This window comes from Epinephelus fuscoguttatus, linkage group LG5, assembly GCF_011397635.1.
Source record: "Epinephelus fuscoguttatus linkage group LG5, E.fuscoguttatus.final_Chr_v1".
In the NCBI taxonomy this organism is placed as follows: Eukaryota; Metazoa; Chordata; class Actinopteri; order Perciformes; family Serranidae; genus Epinephelus; species Epinephelus fuscoguttatus.
Window position 1 is genome coordinate 39372887 of NC_064756.1, and position 9246 is coordinate 39382132.

Sequence of the window (9246 nt, forward strand, 5' to 3'; positions counted from 1 at the left end):
CAAGGCAGACAGAATGTGGTTAGGTGTTCCAGGTTATACTGACAAAAGAAAATGTCACCAGTAGCACTTGTTACTGTACTTACAAAATTAAGAGATTAATTTGGAGGTGAAAATAATTGTTAATAAAAAACACATTCCTCATTTATGTATAAATTTGGATCAATTAAATAGTACATGTCAAGTACAATAAGAGTGCACTGCAAAAACGTAAAATCTTACCAAAAATATTTCTTAGTTCTAGTCAAAATGAATCTGATTACACTTAAAATAAGACTCATTACCTAAAAAGTAACTTTTTTCTAGACAATTTTCACTTTGTCTGCTTACTTCAAGTGAAATTGTCTAAAAACAAGTTACTTTTTAGGTGATGACTCTTATTTTAAGTGTAATAATCAGATTTGTTTTGACTAAAAATGAGACATTTTGACTAGAAATAAGACAAATACTCTTGGTAAGATTTTGAGTTTTTGCAGTGTGGACTGTTAAAAAATAACAATCACGTTGCTGCCTCATTGCATTGATGGTGTCCTCATCCCTCCAGATCCTCTGCATTGTGAAATCTGTGTGTGTGTCAGTTACAAAGTCACACCACTCCAGTCCGCTGATGGCAAGTTTAAGTTTATGTTTATTTACTTTATTAATCCCCCTGAGGGGAAATTCAATGTTTTCACGCTTGCTTGTCAATTACACACAGGTCTGAAAGATACACACATGCACAAACAGGACCTATACATGCACAAGGTGGAGGGGTGTCAGGGTGGGGGAGACTGAGCTACTGCCGCCCCCTGGCTCTGAACCTGCCAGTAATATCTGTGACTCTTCTGAGTGGCCTGCCCTCTGACTGGTGTTAGGTGCTTCACCACAGCAACAGAGTCAATGTCACAGCATTTCACTTCCACCAGTCCAAATGGTGTAGTTTTAGTTGGGTCAAAAACTTTGCCATCTGGGCTGGCACCAAGGTGAGGTGCATCTGGATGCACAATGAACCCGCAAGAATAAACAGACACATTGCACTCTTCAGAAAACTGTTTTAAAATCTCAGGCTCCTGCTAAGTTCAGACCTCTTCTCATTGTCAGGGTTTGGGGTGCTTCTTTGAGGATGCGGGAAGCCAGGGCTTTTGCTGAGGACTCAACACGTACATGACATGCCCCCCTGAACCTGCTGGCTGTCACTCTTGGCCGTCGTACTTGGACCCACACAGGGCTGTCAGACTGGTCCCTGGTCTCAGCCTCCATGGCAGCAGAGAATTCACGAGACACCTTCAGACTCTCAAGGAGATAATGCTGCTCGTAGTTAGGCGTGAACTCAAAAGTCGGCTTGAAACTTGTAGTCTTCAACTGGCAGCTGAGGAAATTCTGGAGCATTTGGATGTTTTATAATTTCCCTAGTAGCCTCTAGGGAGCACTGGTATGATAAAACAGATCCAAAGGGCACAGGACCAAATTTGGACTCCACCATGGTGAGTTTCTCAAGTCCATGAAGAGTCTTGCAGATTCCTGGCTGTGGCCAGATGTCCCTCAATTTCAATACAAACATTAATACCAGATTGAAGTGATGATTTTATTTTGTCGTCAGGATATATATAGCCAGGTGAGCTTGTAATTACAAGGCTGCAAATTAATGCTGAACAAACAACGACTCAGATTAAACAATAATTAATGAAAAAACAATTAGCTAAAACTATGTACTATATATCTGTTTAAAACAGATACTGAAGATGTATTTGACTATTTGCTATATTATTTGCTTTTTAGTAGCAACTACAATTGTGAGGGAGTGGATTTATTTGCAGATGTTTGGAGTTGCATTCATAGGTTGATTCACCTGAATATGCTGCATATAAGGTGGACTTAACACCTGACTTCACACCAATTTTGCCCCTCAATTTTGGTTTGGAAACCAACATCACGTCAGCTGACATGGCCTGATCCCCTGTCAAAAGAAAACAAAGACAGTAAAGTTGTGTACTTGAAAATCCTTCCTCTTTCTTATAACAATTGCATTTACCTAGTTTTGATTCCTGACCTGGGTCCGAGGCCTATGCCAGGTCTACAGTCTGTCTGTGCATGTCACATGCAGTGGAACCACCTTGTAATTTAAAGTGCTGAAATGGGCACTTTGATAGAGAAGCCCCACCAAATGATTCCAAAGGGCTCTCCCGGCAGCACAGGAACAAGAAGTGGACCGCACCACTATAGGAACCGTGGCAGCTTCCAATGTGATCTGTTGAGAGAACACACACACACACACACACATACATACATACATACATACATACACACATACATACATACATACATACATACACACACACACACACACACACACACACACACACACACACACACACACACACACACCCCAACCTGAGATCAAGAACATAGGACATAGGACATTTATGGCATAAAAAATAATTTTTGGCTGCTCTCTTTTCCCCATTGATCTGTGGCATCTTGCTCGAATTGCCACCTCTCCATCTACTATCTCCGACACTGCATATATCCGGGGAAAAGATTAGAATTATGTTAATACAAAACAATTTATTTACAATTTAAAATAAACTCAACATGTCCAGAGATCGTTAAACGGTGAGCTTGCTTATAGTTAGTCCAGGTAGCCAGTTAACATTAGCCTAGCGTTAGCCTAGCATCGGTAACTTACCTTGATAGTCGAATAAGTAGCTTTCCACAAAGAACTTGTAGCTTTTGTCAAGTTTTGAACTTGATGTTAATGGAAAAAAAATCGGCGATTCTATTAACATCAGCCATTGTAGTCCTCGGCAAGTTGCGGAGTGACTCGTTGAAACAAAATTCGTCCATCGTATGACCAAAGACGATGGTATCTTTGGTATGACCGGCACTGAGGGTAACCCGGAAGTAAACATCCCCGGAGTTTGACTACTTCCGCTTTCATGATGCGCAGCGTCAGAAGGGCCTATTCTGAAAGGAACTACTGCAGCCTCAACCTTCACCTCCTAAGACGATGGTAAAGTCATGGGTATAACCCAAAGCCAGCCGGAACCCGGCTCAGGACGAACGGAGTGAAACAACGAGTCGAGATGAAAATCTGTTAGAAGCTAATGCTAGCCGCAAGATCGTGTGCTCCGAGAGGGCGGTGACGGCGATGCTAGGTTGACCCAAGCCGACAAGAGACGCTGCTGCTGGGCATGGAGGAAAGAATTATCTCCAAACTATCCGCCCAATTATCTGCTGACCGGGCCATAATTGATCGACACGTGAGACCATTCAACAAATGGAAACCTCCACCGGCCTCTCCTATAGGATGTTCTTCCCAGCCAGGCTCCAAGTGGTGGATAAGAACAGACAAAGACACACTTTTGCCACTCCGGCAGAGGTGACATCCTTTTTGGACATGGACAAACGCATGTAAATATCGCAACCAGGTTACATAAACAAACTGAGAGCCTTTAGGTGGTGAGTCTTCCCCACCCAACTCGGTTTGTTTTCCCACTTTATTGCCACTTACCCTTTCTTTTAATTATTTATTTATTTATTTTTATGCTTGTTAAATGCTACCGATAATTTAAAATAACACCTGAGTTACGGCCTTGGGTTAGGCTGCCTCGTCAGAGGCCGCCCATTTTATTTTATTTATTTATTTATTTTTCTTCATGTTTACAAATGGGGATATAGATAGCGCTAATAACTGGGGACCAAAGGACAGTGGCTTTTTGTCTCACTGTAGAGATGACCTCTTCTTCTTCTTCTTCTTCTTCTTCTGGAAGAATTCTAATGGAATTCCGGCAGGCTGTACACTAAATTGTGTAATGCTGCCCTCCACAGGTCAGATTGATCTATTCAGTTTAGATTTTCTGATACAGTCCAGCTGACTGGAGAAAAAGAATTATTGCTTTTCCAATTAGATGGAAGTCCGCATCAGAAGAGAATATAGATTTGAAAGAAAAGGAAGAAAAACCCAACTTAGATAACTCCCTAAACATCTGCTGTCTTTCACCCCAATATTTATTGCACTCAAACATTACATGCTGCAGTGTCTCCAACTTCCCACACTGGCAGAGACCATTTAGGTTCTTGCCTATTGTATTGAGGTTGCTGGCCAGACCACAATGCCCCAGTTTTAAATGAGTTAAGACCACATCATCCTTTCTTCCAGTTTTAATCTGTAGCCTCCTTCTTTTAACAGATGGCTGCAGGGAAAAGTAATGTCTGCCACGTTGGTCTTCTCTCCATTCTTTTTGCCATTGTTCCTCTAATTTTTCTTTGCCAACTTGAAAGCACTCAGGCTTCCCAAGAAACACATTAACATACTCATTAACCTCATTATATGTCTTTATGTTTTCAAGAGAGGATACATGAACTTCAGGTTCAGGCATAAGCCAGAGAGGGACAGGGGAACAGAGAGATATGCACATCCTGTCTTCTTCAAGCCCAAAGGTCGAGGCAAGCTTTTTAATATGACTAAGGAAGTTTGACCTCCTTTCATTACCAACAAATTCCCAACAGTTTTCCAAAAGACATTTAGCAAATGGGACACATTTAATAGTACACAATTTATACCAATAATGGAGCCCAAGCTTATCTCTCCTTATTCTTAGAGGAGCCTCCCCCATTTCAACAAGCAGAGCTGGTATTGGAGTTGTTCTGAAAGCTCCACAACATATTCTTAGAGCTTTGGCCTGAAGCCGATCCAACTTCTCAAGCACAGATTTGGAGGCTGAGCCAAATACAACACATCCATAGTCTAAAGTAGGCCATATCATTGCTCTGTATATCATTAGCAATGTCTCTCTTTCAGCCCAGTCACATCCGGCTAAGCTTTGAAGAATGTTGATTATTTTCTCACATTTAAAAATAGTTTTATCAATGTGGGTTCTCCATGTTAGCCTCTCATCCAACCACACACCCAAAAATTTAAAATTGCTAACTCTTTCTAGATAGCTCCCATACATTGTAAGGTTTAGAGGGGGAACCTTCCTTTTTAGGCCAAAAACCATAAATTTACTTTTGGGTGCAGAGATTTTAAATCCCCACTTGTCTGCCCACTTAACAACCTGATCTAAGGCCTGTTGTGTTTGACAGAACACGTGATGCATGTTTTTCCCTCATCTGCAAACAATGATTTACCAAACCCTTGTTGAACATTTTCAAAGATATCATTTATCATAACATTAAAGAGAACTGGACTAATAACTGAACCTTGCAGTGTACCATTTTCAACCACAACAATTTCAGATTCAATACCTTCTATTCTCACTTGAATAGTTCTATGATTAAGGAAATCCTTAATCCAATAAAACATTCTGCCATGAACGCCAGCGTCATGCAGCTTCATCAGCACACCCTTCCTCCACATGGGGTCATATGCTTTCTCTGTATCTAGAAAAACACAGATCACAGCTTCTTTATTTATAATAGCTTTCTTTATGTCCTGGTCAAGGACAGCAACAGAATCCATTGTGTTTCTGCCAATTCTAAAGCCATTTTAATAATTAACAAAAAAAATTATTAGATTCAAGAAAGTGCATCAACCTATTTGTAACCATTCTTTCCATTACTTTACACATGACTGATGTTAATGCTATCGGTCGATAGGATGATGGAGAAGATGGATCTTTTCCGGGCTTCAAAATTGAAACAACCAATGCATGTTTCCATTTTGTTGGTAACATTCCAGCCTCCCAAACATAATTATAGAGTGCCAACATTTCTTCAAGTGCTCCCTCTTCTAAGTGTTTAAGCAGTTCATAGCTTATTCCGTCCTGACCTGGAGTAGTATTTAACCCAGTTTTTACTGCATCTTTAAGCTCTTTTAAAGAGAAAAACACATTATATGACCTATTCCTTTCACCTACATAATTCAATTTCCATTCAACTGCTGTCAGAAGCTCTTCTCTTTCTCTCAACCCTTCATGCCCTAGGCTTTTTGAAATATGCACATCTTGGAAAGTTTTAACACACATATCTGCCTTGTCTTTACTAAAAGTGGCCTCAGTGTGCCTGTCCTTTAGAACTGGAATTGTTGTTTTAACTACTTTTCCTGACATTTTGTGAATTCTAGACCATAATTGTTTGGCTGGGGTGTCTGGTCCTAGCGTCCCACAAAAGTTTCTCCAACATTTCCTTTTTGCGTTCTTGACAGTTTTCCTCAACAACGCACAATAACGCTTGTATTTTATGACATTTTCCTGGGAAGGGTTCTTATGTAATTTTTTAAACGGAAGTTTCCTCATGCTTATAGCTTTGCTACATTCACTATTCCACCATGGAACTATGGCTCGCTCTTTAGGGATCTTTCTAAAGGGGATTGCTTCTGAAGCAGCAGTCAAGATCATTGCTATTAAAGAATCGTTAAAATCATCAATTGACCCATCACTGCAAACACTCTCTAAGCCTGCAGCTATCCCTTCTTCAAACTTATCCCACTTTGCTCTAGAGAAATCAAATCATTTGGCTCTGTCCTCTGATTTCTTTATGAGAGGTCTTCCAAACTTGGATAAAACTGGGAAGTGATCACGTCCCATTGAGTCTTTACTCAAGACACTCCACTCCCCTACCCTTGCAAGAGCCGGTGGAGCCAGAGTCAGATCTAAACATGACATTTTAGAAGTTTTAATTTCAAAGCGGGTCGGTTGTCCATCATTTATTATAACTAAATTAGAGTTATCTAACAATTCCTCTATTATTTCCCCGTTTGTATCTCTATCCTTACTTCCCCACAGAGGGTTGTGGGCATTGAAATCTCCTACCCAGATGACTTGCGAGCTGCTAGCCTTACTCATTATGTTCTCTAGTTCTGATAGAATGAGGGGCTTACAAGGATTATAAAAATTAACAATGCATATTTTCCCCTGGGGGCTCCATACCTCAACAATTAGATTTTCAAAAGACGTATCACATTCACAAATTCTATATTGCATATTGGACTTAACAAAAGTAGCACATCCTCCTCCTGGCCTGTCATTCCTGTCCTTACGCAGGCATACATATCCAGGAATAATAAAATCTAGACGAGGCTTTAACCATGTCTCCTGGATACAAATTAGATCAGGTTTTATCTCACACTCTCGAGCTAGCTTTTTGAGTTCCTGACCATTGGCGATTAAACTCCTTGCATTCCACTGAAGGATGCAGAACATCATAAATATTTTAAACATCATCATAATCTTCAATGAAGTCACCCTCCATCCATATCCAATGTAGCTTGTCTTTTCTTGGCTTGACCTCATGTACTCATATAGAGATTGGGGAGCAAAGACTTTCAGACCCAGAAACCTGACTGCTGCTTCAGACACACATTTAATTATATCAGATCTGGACTTCTTTTCTCGAGCTCTGTACAGTACATCAACAGTGAAAGCCATCAAGGATTCTTTTTTTATCGCAATTTCATCCCTTGCTATGATGGATGGAGGCGATTGAGACATCAAAGGCCCACCTGTTCTCATTTTTCCAAGGGTGCTTGCATCACCAGCCCTTTCCACTTTCTTCAGAGCTTCTGCATAAGAGATCTTGTGCTCATCCCTGACCTCCTGAACTTGCTTTGCTTTTATAAAGTGGCCACACTCCTTAAATGAACCCGAATGACTTCCTCCACAGTTCACTACATCATGGTCACCTCCACACTTGGCACAACGCCTATCTCCTCTACATGACATAGCCATATGCCCAAATCTTTGGCATTTAAAACACCGAAGTGGAGACCTTTGAACCTGCTTCACCTGGTATGACAGACAGCCAATGTACACCCTTGCTGGGAGAAAATTCCCCTCAAAGGTTATCAAAACTGGAGAGTTTGGGTTCCCCCCTTCTTTGGCTTTAAACCACTCCACTTCCTTTACTTCTCCTCCTTTAATGTTTTCTAATATCTCTCTCTCTGTCACATCAGCACAAACACCATAGATAACACCTTTAGTCACGTTTTTCTTTTCCGAAACTGAGATTTCCACTTTCTTTCCTCCAATTTTCCCAATTTTTCTTGCTCTTCCAAGTTGATCTCTAGTGCTACACATCACTAGAAGCATCCCACTGGGGAGGATTCGTACATCTATATCTTCTCTAACACACCTAAGAGACTCAGCAATCTTCAGCGGATTCACAGCTCTAAAGCCTTCAGCAGCCTGATCCTTCATTTTGAAGAAAATTTTAAATTCTTCCAAAGGCTTTACCATTTTCACTCTCCTATCTTCTTTTTCCAGAGAGGTGTCCGAGCGATCACGCTTCCCCACAGATCTAGATCTGTCCTCACCTCTCTCCCAGTCCTGCACCCCTCCCCCGTTACCCCTCATGGCCGAAGCCATGTATCAAAGAGGCTACCAGGCCCAAAGAGAGTATACAGAACAGAAGCAGAGAAGGAAAAATAAAGGTTAATATTCACGTGCGCATCTTCTGACTGCCTCAGATATTGTACACAGCCACTGCCAGAGACCGCAACCAGCAGAGCAGGAACACCGGTCCGGACCTATACAGGCCGTCGGTCGATATTCCCGCACTTGCCCACCGCAGTACTCCAAACAGCAACTTTGTCTCCTCATGGCCGCGTTCACAGTCACAGTCTCTCCCCACAGAACTCAGCTCACCTCCTCTCCAACCTCAGAGATGACCTCGTTGCCTTATTACCTTTTTGAGGTGTTGGTTCAGGCTGTGTCCGATTTTAGACAATATCTCATATGTTATAAACAGAGTTCAAGTTAAAGGGCCAGTGTGTAAAATGGGTTGAAAACAGTGACATCAGTGGTCAAATTCTAGATTGCAGGGCTCACTCGCTCACTCCTCCCGTCGGGTAAAGGACGGTGGCCTCGTACGGACAAAAAGCCTTGCGCACGACTTTTTCAGGAGTAGGTCTATCTAGCGACAAGGTAAATGTTTATTTAGAAATCTAAGCCATGTTACGATATTGTAATGAATCCCTCACGAGCAGGAGACCAGAGCGTTCGGGAAAAAGGCCTTATTTTTTGGTTTATTTGAGCACTCTAGAAACTGGTAACACTCCACTCCGTCCCAAACTCTGACTCTTCTAGCGTAACAGACACACTTCATAACTTTACACACATACTCGTTTACCATACTGAGTGGGGACCCCCCTCCCCTCTCCACTCCACCAATCTCCAGCCCACACACCAACTGACAGCGTAGCCGGTAAACAGAGCTCAGCTGTTTATTTAGCCTAGTGATATCTCCGGACTATAGTAGCTGCAATGGACGACTTTGAACGCGATTTTGAAGAGTTTCTTGTAGCGGACACAGACCCAGAGCCATACCTGTTTG